Below are 17,535 nucleotides of genomic sequence, written 5' to 3' on the forward strand. Positions count from 1 at the left end.
TTCTACTACTCATGTCTACTACATCCTTTCAAGCTAGAAAGCTCAAGCTTGTTCATAAGTTGTTACTGATCGGGTTCCAAGAGAGGAGTTGGGAGGTCCATGTATTTTTTTAAGTATGTAACTGTATCAAATTTGGCACTGCTCCATGGACCAAAGTCAGTCATAGAGCCAATGCCAGGATATTAGACAGAGGACTGTACAAATTTATAGACCTAAGGGTATGGTTAGGTTAAAGAACATTCATTGGGGTCTCTACAAAGATTTCATTAGTAAGGGGGTTTATTGGCAAGAAGCTATATTACAATAGATTTAACAATATGTAGGAAGAGAAGAAAAGTAAATCACAAAACTTATGAAACTTTATCTATGAAGCAAGTAGAGTATTAGAGTAGGTTTTTTCTTAAAATGATTGAGAATTAAACATGCTTAAATATTTGAGAGAGGAAGCACTAGAAATTGAAATACAGACCATAAAGACAAAATAGTAATAATAATAAAACAAGTGTCTGAGACCAGGAGCACAACTGGGGACAATAGCAGAAAGAGAAGAGAAGAGATCTCTTCCATCATAGCAGGCAGTCTGGTAGAGAGGGGTAAGAATGAAACTGTACTTGTGACTTCTGTTGTAAGAAGTGGGCAAAAGTTACAGAAAGTATTATCTTCCTTTTCTGTCTCTCCTCACCCTTTGGTATATTTGTAGACCTTCCACTGAAATGGGGCATTCATCTCAAGAACTTACATATTTTTGGTAGGCTTTATTATTTTTTTTTCATTTATTTATTTTCAGCATAACAGTATCATTATTTTTTCACCACACCCAGTGCTCCATGCAATCCGTGCCCTCTATAATACCCACCACCTGGTACCCCAACCTTCCACCCCCCCACCACTTCAAACCCCTCAGATTGTTTTTCAGAGTCCATAGTCTCTCATGATTCACCTCCCCTACCAATTATTAGTTTTTTTAAAAAATTGAACTCTTAGCTTGAGAAGGCATGTTGTACGCTCCCTATGCCATTAAAACATCCATCTGTGTTGATATGGAATATTATAAAATTGTGTGCTTTTCTGATTTGTATACGTTTGTGTGAGGTGTTGGGGGTGCTGGTTAGACTGAGTTGTTTTAACTCCTCTTGAAGACTACTGCTAGGGAACAACCTGGAGTGAACTAAGAGCATAGTCTTCTGTCCCTTGATATGGCATTCAGATTATATAAGCCAAGTACAACACAATGCAAGAGCCCAGGTGTCTATTCTCTGGTTTTATATCAATCATTTAGTATTATTTGATATCTAGGGCTCACCAACCCAGTTATTTTCAAAGTGCCTCCTCTTACTCAAAATTAGTCAAGTCCTAGAGACAAAAATTAGGAGAAAAATCTGTCTGCATTTTCTGTCTATACAAAACATTAAAAATATAAGGAGAGACTGTTGGATCCTACATGAAAATAAAAAGCTCTTGCACATCAAAGGAAACCACCAACAAAACAAAAAGGCAACTTACTGAATAGGAGCAGATATATGCAAATGAGATATCTGATGATAGGTTAATATGCAAAACAGAGAAAGAACTTGTACAACTCAACACCAAAACACAAATAATTCTATTAAAAAAAATAGGCAGAGGACATGAACAGACATTTTTTTCCAAGAAGACATATGGATTGTAAACACCAAATCGGCTTTACAGGAAATACTGAAAGGGGTCCTCTAAGCAAAGAGAGAGCCTAAAAGTAGACGACCAGAAAGGAACAGAGACAATATACAGTAACAGTCACCTTACAGGCAATACAATGGCACTAAATTCATATTTTTCAGTAGTTACCCTGAATGTAAATGGGCAAAATGCCCCAATCAAAACACACAGGGTACCAGAGTGCATTAAAAAAACAAAACCCATCAATATGCTGTCTACAAAAAAAAAAGAACTCATTTCAGACCCAAAAACACCTCCAGATTTAAAGTGACAGGGTAGAGAGCCATTTACTATGTTAATGGGCATCAAAAGAAAGCTGGGGTAGCAATCCTTATATCAGATCAATTAGATTTTATGCCAAAAACTATAATAAGAGATGAAGAAGGACACTATATATCATACTCAAAGGGTCTGTTCAACAAGAAGATCTAATAATTTTAAATATCTATGCCTCTGAGATGGAAGCAGCCAACTAAACCAATAAATAACAAATTAAAGAAACACATTGACAATAATACAATAATAGTAGGTGATTTTACCACCCTACTCACTGAAATGGACAGATCATCCAAGCAAAAGATCAACAAGGAAATAAAGGCCTTAAATGACACACTGGACCAGATGGACATCACAGATATATTCAGAACATTCCATCCCAAAGCAACAGAATACACATTCTTCTCTAGTGCACATGAAACATTCACATCCTGGGTCACAAATCAGGTCTTAACCAGAACCAAAAGATTGGGATCATTTCCTGCATATTTTCAGAACACAGTGTTCTGAAGCTAGAACTCAAAGACAAGAGGAAAGTTAGAATTCAAACACATGGAGGCTAAAGAGAGTTCTACTAAAGAATGAATGGGTCAACCAGGAAATAAAAGAAGAATTAAAAAACTCATGAAAACACAACAGTTCAAAATCTTTGGGACACAGCAAAGGTGGTCCTGAGAGGAAAGTATATAGCGATAGAAAACTTTCTCAAGAAACAAGAAAGGAGAAGGGAATTTGGGTAAATTGGAAGCGAAGTGAACCATGAGAGACTATGGACTCTGAAAAACAATCTGAGGGGTTTGAAGTGGCCGGGGGGTGGGAGGTTGGGGTACTAGGTGGTGGGTATTATAGAGGGAATGGCTTGCATGGAGCACTGGGTGTGGTGAAAAAATAATAAATAATGTTGCTCTGAAAATAAATAAATTGGAAAAAAAAGAAACAAGAAGGGTCTCAAGTAGACAACCTAACCTTACACCTAAAGGACCTGGAGAAAGAACATCAAAGAAAACCTAAACCCAGCAGGGGAAGAGAAATAATAAAGATCAAAGCAGAAAACAATGAACTAGAAACCAAGAATATTAGAGCAGATCAACGAAACTAGGAACTGGTTATTTAAAAGACCTCATAAGTCTGATAAGCCCTTGACTAGACTTATCAAAAAAAAAAAAAAAAAAAAGAGAGAGAGAGAGAAAGGACCCAAGGTAATAAAATCATGAATGAGAGAGGAGATATCACAACCAACACTAAAGAAATGCAAACAATTATAAGAACTTATTATGAGAACCAGCGTTCATGTACTAGAGGCTGAACGGTCTCCACCCAAGATTATACATTCCAAAAAAACATCACGACACCTGATAGTCAAATTGAGGAATTATAATTGTAGGTATAATCTCTTGAAAGCCGCCAGGGCAAAGAGGCTCCTTACTTACAGAGGAAAGCCCATCAGAATAACGTCAGACCTGTCCACAGAGACCTGGCAAGCCAGAAGAGGCTGGCAAGATATATTCAGGGCACTAAATGAGAAGAACATGCAGTCAAGAATACTTTATCCAGCAAGACTGACATTCAAAATGGATGGAGAGATAAAGAGTTTTAAAGAACGGCAAGGCTTAAAAGACTATGCAACCACCAAGCCGACACTGCAGGAAATATTAAGGGGGGTTCTATAAAAGAGGAAAAATCCCAAGAATAGCATTGAACATAAATATAGAGACATTCTACAGAAAGAAAGACTTCAAAGGTAACTCGATGTCAATAAAAACGTATCTATCAATAATCACTCTCAATGTGAATGGCCTACAAGCACCCATAAAACGACACAGGGTTGCAGATTGGATAAAATGACAGTACCCATCCATATGTTGTCTACAAGAGACCCAGATACGCGCAGACAGAAAATGAAGGGATGGAGAAGCATCTTTCATGCCAATGGGACTCAAAAGAAGGCTGGGGTAGTGACTCTCATATCAGATAAATTGGACTTCAAACTAAAGACTGTAGTCAGAGATACAGAAGGACACTACATAATCCTTAAAGGGACTATCCACCAAGATGATCTAACAACTGTGAATATCTATGCTCCCAATATGGGAGCAGCCAATTACTTAAGAAAACTCTTAATCAAGATAAAGAGTCATATTAATATGAATACACTAATCGTAGGAGATCTTAACATGCCTCTTTCAGAATTAGACAGATCATCGAAGCAGAAAATCAATAAAGAAACAAGAGCACTGAATGACACATTCGACCTGATGGACCTCATAGATATATACAGAACATTCCACCCTAAAACAACAGAATACTCATTCTTCTCAAGTGCACACGGAACCTTCACCAGAATAGACCACATACTGGGTCACAAATCAGGACTCAACCGATACCAAAAGACTGAGATCATTCCCTGCATATTCTCAGATCACAATGCTTTGAAACTGGAGCTCAATCACAATGAAAAGTTCAGAAGGAACTCAAACACCTGGAAGCTAAAGACCACCTTGCTTAAGAATGCTTGGATCAACCAGGAGATCAAAGAACAACTGAAACAATTCATGGAAATCAATGAGAATGAAGACACTTTGGTCCAAAACCTATGGGATACAGCAAAGGCGGTCTTAAGGGGGGAAATACATAGCCATCCAAGCCTCCCTCAAAAAAATTGAAAAATCTAGAACACACCAGATGTCTCTACACCTAAAGAACTGGAGAATCAACAACAAATCAAACCAACTCCACACATAAGAAGGGAAATCATCAAGATTAGAGCTGAGATCAATGAGGTAGAAACCAGAGATACAGTAGAATGTATCAATGAAACTAGAAGCTGGTTTCTTGAAAGAATCAATAAGATCGATAAACAATTGACCACACTAATCCAAAAGAAAAGAGAGAAAGCCCAAATTCATATAATCATGAATGAAAAAGGAGAGATCACAGCTAACACCAAGGAAGTAGAAACAATCATCAGAAGTTATTATCAACAGTTATATGTGAATAAGCTTAGCAACCTAGATGAAATGGATGCATTACTGGAAAAATATAAACTACCAAAATTGAACCAGGAAGAAATCGACAACATGAATAGACCAATACCTCATAATGAGATTGAAGCAGTGATCAAAAACCTTTCAAAAACCAAGAGCACAGGACTGGACGGATTCCCTGGGGAATTCTACCAAACCTTGAATGAAGAAATAACACCTATTCTCCTGAAGATGTTTCAAAAAACTGAAGCAGAAGGAAAACTTTCAGACTCTTTCTATGAAGCCAGCATTACCTGATCCCCAAACCAGGCAAAGACCCTACCAAAAAGGAGAGTTTTAGACCAATATCACTGATGAATATGGATGCTAAGATTCTCAACAAGATCCTAGCAAACAGGATCCAACAGCACATTAAAAAGATTATCCACCATGAACAGTTGGGATTCATCCCTGGGCTACAAGAATGGTTCAACATTTGCAAATCAATGTGATACAACAAATTAATATGAGAAGAGAGAAGAACCACATGGTCCTCTCAATTGATGCAGAAAAAGCATTTGACAAAATCCAGCATCTGTTCCTGATTAAAACGCTTCAAAGTATAGGGATAGAGGGAACATTCGTGAACCTCAACAAATCTATCTATGAAAGACCCACAGCAAATATCCTCAATGGGGAAAAGCTTGCAGCCTTCCCATTGAAATCAGGAACAAGACAAGGATGCCCACTTTCACCACTCTTGTTCAACATAGTATTAGAAGTCCTAGCAACAGCAATCAGACAACAAGGAGAAATAAAAGATATCCAAATTGGTAATGAAGAAGTCAAACTCTCTCTCTTCGCAGATGACATGATTCTATATATGGAAAACCCAAAAGACTCCACCCCCAAACTAATAGAACTCATATAGCAATTCAGCAACGTGGCAGGATACAAAGTCAATGTGCAGAAATCAGTGGCTTTCTTATACACTAACAATGAAAATACAGAAAGGGAACTTAGAGAACCTATTCCATTTACTATAGCACCAAGAACCATAAGTTACCTGGGAATAAAACTAACCAAAGAGGTAAAGGATCTGTAATTGAGGAACTACAGAACACTCATGAAAGAAACTGAAGAAGACACAAATATATGGAAGACCATTCCATGCTCTTGGATCAGAAGAATAAACATTGTTAAAATGTCTATACTGCCTAGAGCAATCTATACTTTTAATGCCATTCCAATAAAAATTCCACCGGTATTCTTCAAAGAGCTGGAGCTAATCATCCAAAAATTTGTATGGAATCAGAAGAGACCCCGAATCGCTAAGGAAACGTTGAAAAACAAAAATAAAGCTGGGGGCATCATGTTACCTGATTTCAAGCTTTATTACAAAGCTGTGATCACCAAGAGAGCATGGTACTGGCATAAAAACAGACACATAGACCAGTGGAACATAGTAGAGAGCCCAGATATGGACCCTCAACTCTATGGTCAATTAATCTTCGATAAAGCAGGAAAAAATATACAGTGGAAAAAAGACAGTCTCTTCAATAAATGGTGCTGGGAAAACTGGACAACTATATGTAGAAGAATGAAACTCGACTATTCTCTTACACCGTACACAAAGATCAACTCAAAATGGATAAAAGACCTCAACATGAGACAGAAATCCATCAGAATCCTAGAGGAGAACATAGGCAGTAATCTCGTCGATATCAGCCACAGCAACTTCTTTGAAGATATGTCTCCAAAGGCAAAGGAAACAAAAGTGAAAATAAACTTTTGGGACTTCATCAAAATCAGAAGCTTCTGCACAGCAAAGGAAACAGTCAAGAAAACAAAGAGGCAACCCACGGAATGGGAGAAGATATTTGCAAATGACAGTACAGACAAAAGGTTGATATCCAGGATCTATAATGAACTCCTCAAACTCAACCCACACGAAACAGGCAAACATATCAAAAAATGGGCAGAAGATATGAACAGACACTTCTCCAATCAAGACATACAAATGGCTATCAGACACATGACAAAATGTTCATCATCACTAGCCCTCAGAGAGATTTAAATTAAAACCACATTGAGATATCATCTCACACCAGTTAGAATGGCCAAAATTAACAAAACAGGAAACAACATATGTTGGAGAGGATGTGGAGAAAAGGGAACCCTCTTCCACTGTTGGTGGGAATGCAAGTTGGTGCAGCCTCTTTGGAGAACAGTGTGGAGATTCCTCAAGAAATTAAAAATAGAGCTTCCCTATGACCCTGCCATTGCACTCCTGGGTATTAACCCCAAGGATACAGATGTCGTGAAAAGTAGAGTCATCTGTACCCCAATATTTCTAGCAGCAATGGCCACAGTCGCCAAACTATGGAAAGAACCAAGATGCCCTTCAACGGACGAATGGATAAGGAAGATATGGTCCATATACACTATGGAGTATTATGCCTCCATCAGAAAGGATGAATACCCAACTTTTGTAGCAACATGGACGGGACTGGAAGAGATTATGCTGAGTGAAATAAGTCAAGCAGAGAGAGTCAATTATCATATGGTTTCACTTATTTGTGGAGCATAACAAATAGCATGGAGGACAAGGGGTGTTAGAGAGGAGAAGGGAGTTAGGGTAAATTGAAAGGGGAGGTGAATCATGAGAGACTATGGACTCTGAAAATCAATCTGAGGGGTTTGAAGTGGCAGGGGGTGGGAGTTTGGGATACCAGGTGGTGGGTATTATAGAGGGCATGGATTGCATGGAGCACTGGGTGTGGTGAAAAAATAATGAATACTGTTTTTCTGAAAATAAATAAATTGAAAAAATTAAATTAAATAGAATGGCTAATTATCACATGGTTTTGGTTATTTGTGGAGCATAAGGAATAACACGGAGAACATGGGGACATGGAGAGGAGAAGAGAGTTGAAGAGGTGAAATTGGAGGGGGAGACGAACCATGATAGACTGGACTCTGAGGAACTAACTGAGGGTTTTGCAAGGGAGAGGGGTGGGAGGTTGGGTAAGCCTGGTGGTGGGTATTGTGGAGGGCTCCTATTGAATGGAGCACTGGGTGTGGTGCCTAAACAATGAATTCTGGAACACTGAAAATAAATTTTAAAAATTAATAAAAATTTTTAACTTCTTGAGGAATCTCCACACTGTTCTCCAAAGAGGCTGCACCAACTTGCATTCCCACCAACAGTGGAAGAGGGTTCCCCTTTCTCCACATCCTCTCCAACACATGTTGTTTCATGTTTTAATTTTGGCCATTCTAACTGGTGTAAGGTGATAGCTCCATGTGGTTTTAATTTGAATCTCCCTAAGGTCTAGTGGTGATGAACATTTCTTCACGTGTCTGATAGCCATTTGTATGTCTTGATTGGAGAAGTGTCTGTTCATATCTTCTGCCCATTTTTTTGTATGATTGTCTGTTTCATGTGTGTTGAGTTTGAGGAGTTCATTATAGATCCTGGATATCAACCTTTTGTCTGTACTGTCATTTGCAAATAGTGTGGAGATTCCTCAAGAAATTAAAATTAGAACTTCCCTATGACCCTGCCATTGCACTCCTGGGTATTTACTCCAAAGATACAGATGTCATGAAAAGTAGAGTCATCTGTACCCCAATATTTCTAGCAGCAATGGCCACGGTCACCAAACTATGGAAAGAACCAAGATGTCCTTCAACAGACGAATGGATAAGGAAGATATGGTCCATATACACTATGGAGTATTATGCCTCCATCAGAAAGGATGAATACCCAACTTTTGTAGCAACATGGACGGGACTGGAAGAGATTATGCTGAGTGAAATCAGTCAAGCAGAGAGAGTCAATTATCATATGGTTTCACTTATTTGTGGAGCATAACAAATAGCATGGAGGATAAGGGGTGTTAGAGAGGAGAAGGGAGTTAGGGTAAATTGGAAGGGGAGGTGAATCATGAGAGACTATGGACTCTGAAAAACAATCTGAGTGGTTTGAAGAGACGGGGGGGGAGAGGTTGGGGTACCAGGTGGTGGGTATTATAGAGGGCATGGCTTGCATGGAGCACTGGTTGTGGTGAAAAAATAATGAATACTGTTTTTTCTGAAAATAAATAAATTAATATAAAAAAATAAAAATTAAAATTAATAAAGATTTAATAAATAAAATGGAAGAAGGCAAAAAAATTAATAGAATGACCACGTGATTCAGTAACTCCACTACTTAGATTTACCCAAAGAACACAAAAATACTAATTCAAAAAGATATATGCACCCCTATATTTATTGCAATACTATTTTTTTTTATTTGACAGAGATCACAAGTAGGCAGAGAAAGAGGCAGAAGCAGACTCCCTGTGGAGCAGAGAACTTGATGTGGGACTCAATCTCAGGGCCCTAAGATCATGACCTAAGCCAAAGACAGAGGCTTAACCCACTGAGCCACCCAGGCACCTCTGCAGTACTATTTACAATAGCCAAATTATGGAAGCAACCCAAGTGTCCATTGATAGAAGAATGGATAAAGATGCGGTGTTCATTATATATATGGATTTTATGGAATCTTTCCCAACCATAAAAAAGCATAAAATCTTGCCCTGTGTAGCAACATGGATGGATCTAGAGTATAATACTAAGTGAAATAAGTCAGTTAGAGAAAGACAAATACCATATTATTTCACTCATATGCAGAATTTAAGAAACAAAATAAATGAACAAAAAAGAAAAACAAAAAAAAAAGAAACAATGGGCAAACAAACAAAACCAGATTCATAGAGAACAAAGGGGAGGTAACTGTGGGGGGTGCTTGAAATGGTAATGGAATCAAGAGGACACTTAACTTGATGAGCACTGAGAAATGTATAGAATTGTTGAATCTCTTCATTGTACATCTGAAACTCATATAACACTGCATGTTAATTATACTTGAATCCAAAACCAAAAAAAAGTTATTCAAACACAGAAAAAAAAGGAAGATTTTATATTCTGCTTTCCTTAAAAACAAAACACTTTCAAAAGACTTTCTTTAAAAAGAAAGTTGTCCTAAAAAAAAAAAAAAAGGAAGTTGTCCTAAAATGTAGACATTTAAATACATTTATGCTTGTATTTAAGAAACGCTTAGCTCCATCAAGGCCAAATTCTGATGTTAGCTAAATGATGTGATTTCAATACTTCCCCCTAATTACATTGTTGGATTTGACTGACTTCAGACTGACTTGGGATTTACAGCTTCAGGAACTGGCTTTCTCTGAAAGTGTTCCCCTGAGTTTCTCTTCACTGATCATAAAATCCTCAACTCCATCTGCAATACCTGTACACCATCTCTGATTATGTTGAAGTCCACTACTTAAAACAAGGCAAGTACGGCACTCCCACAGTAAGTACCTGGTCTGAGACAGAGCCAGTCTTTTCATTTTCTGCAGAGATTTGGGGATGCCTTCTACAGAAGAAAATGACCCATCTGTGGTAAACTCAGCTGCATAATAATAGTGACTCTCCAGGAGTCTCTGGGCCAAATTAACTTAAATCCTGGAAAATTTTACCAAACTTGATAGGACAAAATGCCCTAATATGTAAAAAAAAAAATACAGTAAAGTTTATTAGTACTGGTATTCTTTAGAATCATATTCACTGTTCTGTTAATTTTTTTTATTAGATGCTTCATAGCTTTACAATTCCTCAGAAATTTTTCAAGCCTAAGATTTAGTTGACTGTATCAGCATTCATCACTCTCCTTTGGGTTTCTATACATATTCATACTCATGGTTTTCTTAACTTTCTGACTCTTAATAATCTGTCTCATGGTATCAGGCTCTGCTGGCTGCTGTCCTGACTGAGGAAAGAGCCAGCCATCCAGGATCTCATTTAAATTGACCACATAAATATTAATTATCCTTGTATTTTGCAAGAATTTTTTAATAATTAACACATAGTGTTTTATTAATTTCAGGGATACAATATAGTGATTCAACAATTTTACACATTTCTGTGCTCAAGATACTTGTACTCTTTTTAAATTATTTTTTATTTTTTTATTAACATATAATGTATTATTAGCCGCATGGGTACAGGTTGTGAATGGCCAGGTTTACACACTTGACAGCATTCACCATAGCACATACCTTCCCCAATGTGCAAGGATTTTAATAGAATTTAATTCTTAACCCATAATCAGGAGTTAGAAATGAATTATTTTATAGATTAGAACAGAGGATCCTATGAGCTAAGGTAATTTTTCAAGTTCATAGGCCACACAGAGCTGCATTTTCACTCAAAATAGTTGAATGTTAATTGAACAATAAGAGCAAGACATTTAGGTGTGTTGCTTTCAATGGGAAACCCTGTAACTGAAAGGATACTCAGTTTCTCTTAAATGTCTGGCAAGATATATTAATTTTTAGCACAGCAAATAAACATAATCCACTGTAAGAATATATTACACTGCATGTTAACTAACTGAAATTAAAATAAAAAATTTTTAAAAAGTCAACACAAATGAAAAAATATATACAGCTGTCTTCCAAGTAATTTTTCATGTTTTAAAAGGTTTGTCTTACAAAATGGGATTGGGAGGGAGACAAACCGTAAGTGACTCTTAATCTCACAAAACAAACTGAGGGTTGCTGGGGGGAGGGGGGTTGCGAGAAAGGGGGTGGGGTTATGGACATTGGGGGGCATATGTGCTATGGTGAGTGCTGTGAAGTGTGTAAACCTGGCGATTCACAGACCTGTACCCCTGGGGATAAAAATATGTTTATAAAAAATTAAAAATTTAAAATTTAAAAAGAAAGGTTTGTCTTAAAATTTCTGGTATTTCAATCTAGATTATTATATTTTGAAGTGTATTTTTTTTTCCTCACTAACACATTAGCCTTTGGATTTCCAGTATATTGAAGAATGCGAACTGAGATGGTGGGCACCTCTGCCTTGATTAAATAAGTAATCTTTGAATTTTATTAGATAATACTTGTCATATTACAAAAGTTCATTTTTAAATACCTGTTAAATTTAAGTTGATTTTTTAGAAATATATAATTAGATAAAACCAAATACTTCTCTGACCTATCTAACCTACACTGTTTTTCCTTCAATTTTTAAAATGTAAATAGTATTTATGTTTTGAAGCAACAAGATTCAAAGCAAAGTTGGACAGAAGGCAGGGGGCCAAAAATTTTTTAAAAAGAATGACTATATGATCCAACAATTCCTCTTCTGGGTGTATAACTAAGCAACATAGAAAATAGGGTCTCACAGACATGTTTATACACTCATGTATATAGCAACATTATTCACAATAGCTAAAATAAGAGAAGCAACTCAAGGGAACATTGACAAGTGAATATATAACAAAACGTGGTGTATGAATGTGTGTGTGTGTACAGAATTCAACATCACTCAACCTTAAAAAGGCATGAGATTCTGCAATATGCTTCAATATGGATGGACCTTGAGGACTTTTTGCTGAATGAAATAAACCAGTCACAAAAAACAAAAGCTGTAGGACTCCACTTATATAATATATTTAGTAGTCAAAAACTGAAAAAACCAGAAAGTGTGGTGGTTAGGGGTGGGGGAGAAAAGAATAGAGAGTTATTGTTTAATAGTTATAGAATTTCAGTTTTACAAGATGAAAAGAGTTATGGGGATAGATAGAGGTGATGGCTGAGCAACAACAGGAATGTATTTAATGTCACTGAAATGTACACTTAAAAATAAATTTTATGTTGTTTGGGTTTCACCACAATAAGAAAAGATATTGAGTAGAAGGTACAGAGATAGCCTATATAATTCCTGTTCCCATATGTGCATTTTTAAAATAACATTTTAATGTAGTGAATTATTCCTAGTATATTTCTAATGCTAAATTATACTTGGTCTTGTAAATCTATTTTTATATGCTGCATAATTAGATTTGCAAATATTTGAAATTTATAATCAAAATAGTCCTAAAACATTTCTTTTTGAAATGTGTTTTCTAATTTGAAATTATCTTAGTTTAGCTGTAATTCCTTGAATTATTGTTACTATTTAGCTGTGTAATTCCTTGAATAAATATATAAGGTAATAATTATATCTTATAAGAAGTAAATTTTGTTCAAGAGTTAATATTAAATTCTCTGGCAAATTCTTCTGGTATTTTTTTACATTTCCAACTTCTACTACAATTTATTTACCTGCTATTAATTATTATATAACTATAAGGTAAATATTATAATTATATAATAATTATAATATATAATATTATTAAATATGAAACATAATTATATAGTTTCTACAGAATTAACAATTATATCTTCTAAGAAGCAAATTTTGTTTAGAGTTAAATTAAATCCTCTGGCAAATTCTTCTGGTATTTTATACATTACCAACTTCTGCTGCAGTTTATCTGTTTAGTCAATTATAGATTTACACTCCTTAAAATATTGTACATTTCCAGCAGTGCCTGGGTGGCTCAGTTGTTTAAGCATCTGCCTTTGGCTCAAGTCATGATCTCAGGGTCCCTCTACCCCTCTCCTGGCTCCTCCTCTACTTCTCTCTCAATAAATAAATGAAATCTTAAAAGATATATTGTACAGTTCCTAAATTTTCAATTTTGATTCATAAAGTAACTCATTATATCCTTTAAGATTTTAAAATAATTCTTCCAAATGCCATGTCTCAACTTTTTGTATTCTGTTGAATAATTTCTTAGATTGTGTCTATTATTTCATTGAAGTATAGTTAACATCTAATGTTATATTAGTTTCAGATGTACAATACAGTCATTTGAAAAGTCTGTATGTTATCCTCACTCACCACAAGTGTAACTACCATCTATCACCATACAATGCTATTACAATACTACTGAATATATTCCTTCTGTTGTGCTTTTCATCCTAGTGACTTATTTGAATATCCCATAACTGGAAGCTTTTATCTCCCAGTCCCCTTGACTCATTTTGCCCATTCCCTTACCCTCAAGATTGTGCCTATTTTATGATTATTTAAATAATATCTTTAATTTTTTAAAAAATTTTTGAAAATTCTTGTATTTTGATTCCACTACTGTGCTGTCTTATTTTTTTATTGTTTTCTTTGTTAAATCTGAAGTTAATTACTATAATGCCTTGTATTAATTCATTGGTCTACTATTTTTTGTAATGTGTTCATTTAAAGTTACAGATTGACAAATGTTTATTAAATTTACAAATTTATTAACCATACTTCCAAAGTTTTAACTTTCTCATTATTTTTCTATTCTATTTTCTATGGCCATTTTCATTATTCTATTATATTTGAAACATTATTGCTTCATACTATTACGGAATCTTTTCAAATATATGCACTTCTTTTGTTTCTTTTATGGTCTGTAGTATGTTAATTTTTTGTTAATTCTCATTTTTTATCTAGAACATGACTTATACTGTGTGTTTAAAATGGTCTATAATCTCCTATTTTTTGCATATAGGTTTACACTTATATATACTTAAACCCTTTGATATACCATTGTTAATACTGCTACCAGATTTATGTCATTATCAACTTTTGTTTATGTATTTGTTTCAAGAAATATATTTTAAAATTTCTCACCCTAACTTTATATTTGCAATTTCCTACTCAAATTTCTTTCAAGTTAAGGTTAAGTGTTAAGATTCAAGTGAGTCACAAATATTATACTATCCTATAAATTGTTCCATGTATCACTATATAATTATTTTCAACTGTATTAGTGCTTTAAAAATATAGAATACTGATGTTGTTAAATTGTTTAAGAAAAACTAATTCATTCTTCATATTTTAGTGTTCCTTAGAAATAGTATGCAATTTTAAAAATTTAATCTGAAAATTCCTTTTTTAATATGCAAATGTACTCTATAATAATTATTGCATTTATGGATGTATATGCATTGTCTTTTTCATGCTAGTATCTATTATTTTTTTAACTTTATTTTGGTTTTGATAAAATATCTGTTATTCTCTTCTAATTCTTTATGTTTTGACATGATTCTCCATTACCATGATTCCTTTACATTTTTAATATAAATTCATATGTTAATATGTGTGTTAATAGCTCAAACTTCTTCATGAATAATGAAGGGATCATGAGAATATAAACTGTTTAATCTTCCTCCAGTATTATTTCATATAACACATATGTACTGAGGGCATTTAAGTTCCAATCTCTTGGGATAAACCATGATATAAATGACCCAAATACCATGCCTTTGCTTTTTTTTTTTTTTCAGTGTAACAGTATTAATTGTTTTTGCACCACACCCAGTGCTCCATGCAATCCGTGCCCTCTCCAATACCCACCACCTGGTTCCCCCAAACTCTCACCCCCCGCCCCTTCAAAACCCTCAGATTGTTTTTCAGAGTCCATTGTCTCTCATGGATCAACTCCCCTTCCAATATCCCTCAACTCTTTTCTCCTCTGCATCTCCCCCTGTCCTCCATGCTATTTGTTATGCTCCACAAATAAGTGAAACCATATGATAATTGACTCTCTCTGCTTGACTTATTTCACTCAGCATAATCTCTTCCAGTCCCGTCCATGTTGCCACAAAAGTTGGGTATTCATTCTTTCTGATGGAGGCATAATACTCCATAGTGTGTATGGACTACATCTTCCTTATCCATTCATCTGTTGAATGGCAAGTTGGTTCTTTCCACAGTTTGACAACTGTGGCCATTGCTGCTCTAAACATTGGGGTACAGATGGCCCTTCTTTTCATGACATCTGTATCTTTGGGGTAAATACCCAGGAGTGCAATGGCAGGGTCATAGGGAAGTTCTAGTTTTAATTTCTTGAGGAATCTCCACACAGTTCTCCAAAGAGGCTGCACCAACTTGCATTCCCACCAACAGTGGAAGAGGGTTCCCCTTTCTTCACATCCCCTCCAACACATGTTGTTTCCTTTCTTGCTAATTTTTTCCTTTCTAATTAGAGTAAGGTGGTATCTCAATGTGGTTTTAATTTGAATCTCCCTCATGGCTAGTGATGATGAACATTTTTTCATGTGTCTGATAGCCATTTGTATGTCTTGATTGGAGAAGTGTCTGTTCATATCTTCTGCCCATTTTTTGTTATGATTGTCTATTTCGTGTGTGTTGAGTTTGAGGAGTTCTTTATAGATCCTGGATATCAACCTTTTGTCTTTACTGTCATTTGCAAATATCTTCTCCCATTCCGTAGATTGCCTCTTTGTTTTGTTGACTGTTTCCTTTTCTTTTTGGGTAGATATGTATATTGGCTTAATGAACAAAACACTAATATAAATCCTCAGTTCTTTGGAAAGTTAGAAACAGTCTTTCTATTTGTCTTTAAATTTGAAGCTATTCCATTGATCTGAACTGATGAAGGACTCTCAGTATTAGTACTAAAAATAGCAAGGCCAAAGCTATATCACTATTCAGGTTTGGATGTAAAAATGCCAAATCATAGACACTAGATTTTCTATCCTATACAGTATATCTTCAAACCACTATAGCATCAGTTTGCAGTTTTAAGGATCTTGAGATCATTTATCTCTTTCATTCTCAGGTGTTTTTAAAAAATATTTAATTTATTTATTTGACAGAGAGAGACACAGTGAGAGAGGGACCACAAGCAGGGGGGGAAGGAGAGGAGGAAGCAGGCTTCCTTCCAAGCAAGGAGCCAGATGTGGGGCTTGATCCCAGGACTCTGGGATCATGACCTGAGCTGAAGGCAGACACTTAATGACTGAGCCACCCAGGCATCCCTCATTTTCAGGTATTTTTAATTTGAAATTTAGCATTTTGTTAAAAATATTGGTACATTTTATTAATTAAAAATTCATAGTTACATCTTTTTTCATTTACTTAGTTCATTATGTTATAAGGAGTATAGAGTGCCAATATCGGGACTAGGCGAATAAATTGCATTGCCTTTCTGTACATAATGTAATTTTAATTCACAATAATTTTTCAATGTTCTTTATGTTGTATCCTTAATATATGAAATACTTACAAAGAAATAAATAATTAATAGTGTACATTTTGATAAAACATACAATATAATCTGCCTTCATTTTAAATTAAAATATTAATAAAATACTATATCAAAAAGTGTCTTATACAGAGTGATTTGATTTTAGCAGAACTTCTAAACAAAACCTTGACCCCAAACTCATTGGTTTGTCCGTTTTTGTCTTTTGTTTTTTGTTTTCACTTCTGCCTTATTAATTATAAGGTGGCTATCTATACTGTTTAAACCATGTCCAAAAGGGGAAAAGTTACACAAAACCAGAAAAAACGGATTTTAAAATACTGATATTTCCGAACCATATTATCTCTTTTATAGTTGCAGGGATTTAGACAGGCAACTAGCATTTTGGATATCACTTTATTGCATATAAAATTGAAATACTAACTGAACTTATGTATTTTAATGACAAATAATATTTGTGATTATTTAAGAAATACTCAAATCCATGACCTTATCTATCATCTGAGAAGACTCCATGCATGAAAGTTTCTACTCTGAGACTTGCATCTGGTCTACAAAGAAAACAATCCATTAGCAAAGTCAAATTTAAAGAACTGGTGATGGATGAGCCTGGCGGTGGGTATTATGGAGGATGCGTATTGCATGGAGCACTGGGTGTGG

Source organism: Neovison vison, chromosome 7 (assembly GCF_020171115.1).
Source record: "Neovison vison isolate M4711 chromosome 7, ASM_NN_V1, whole genome shotgun sequence".
Taxonomy (NCBI): Eukaryota; Metazoa; Chordata; class Mammalia; order Carnivora; family Mustelidae; genus Neogale; species Neogale vison.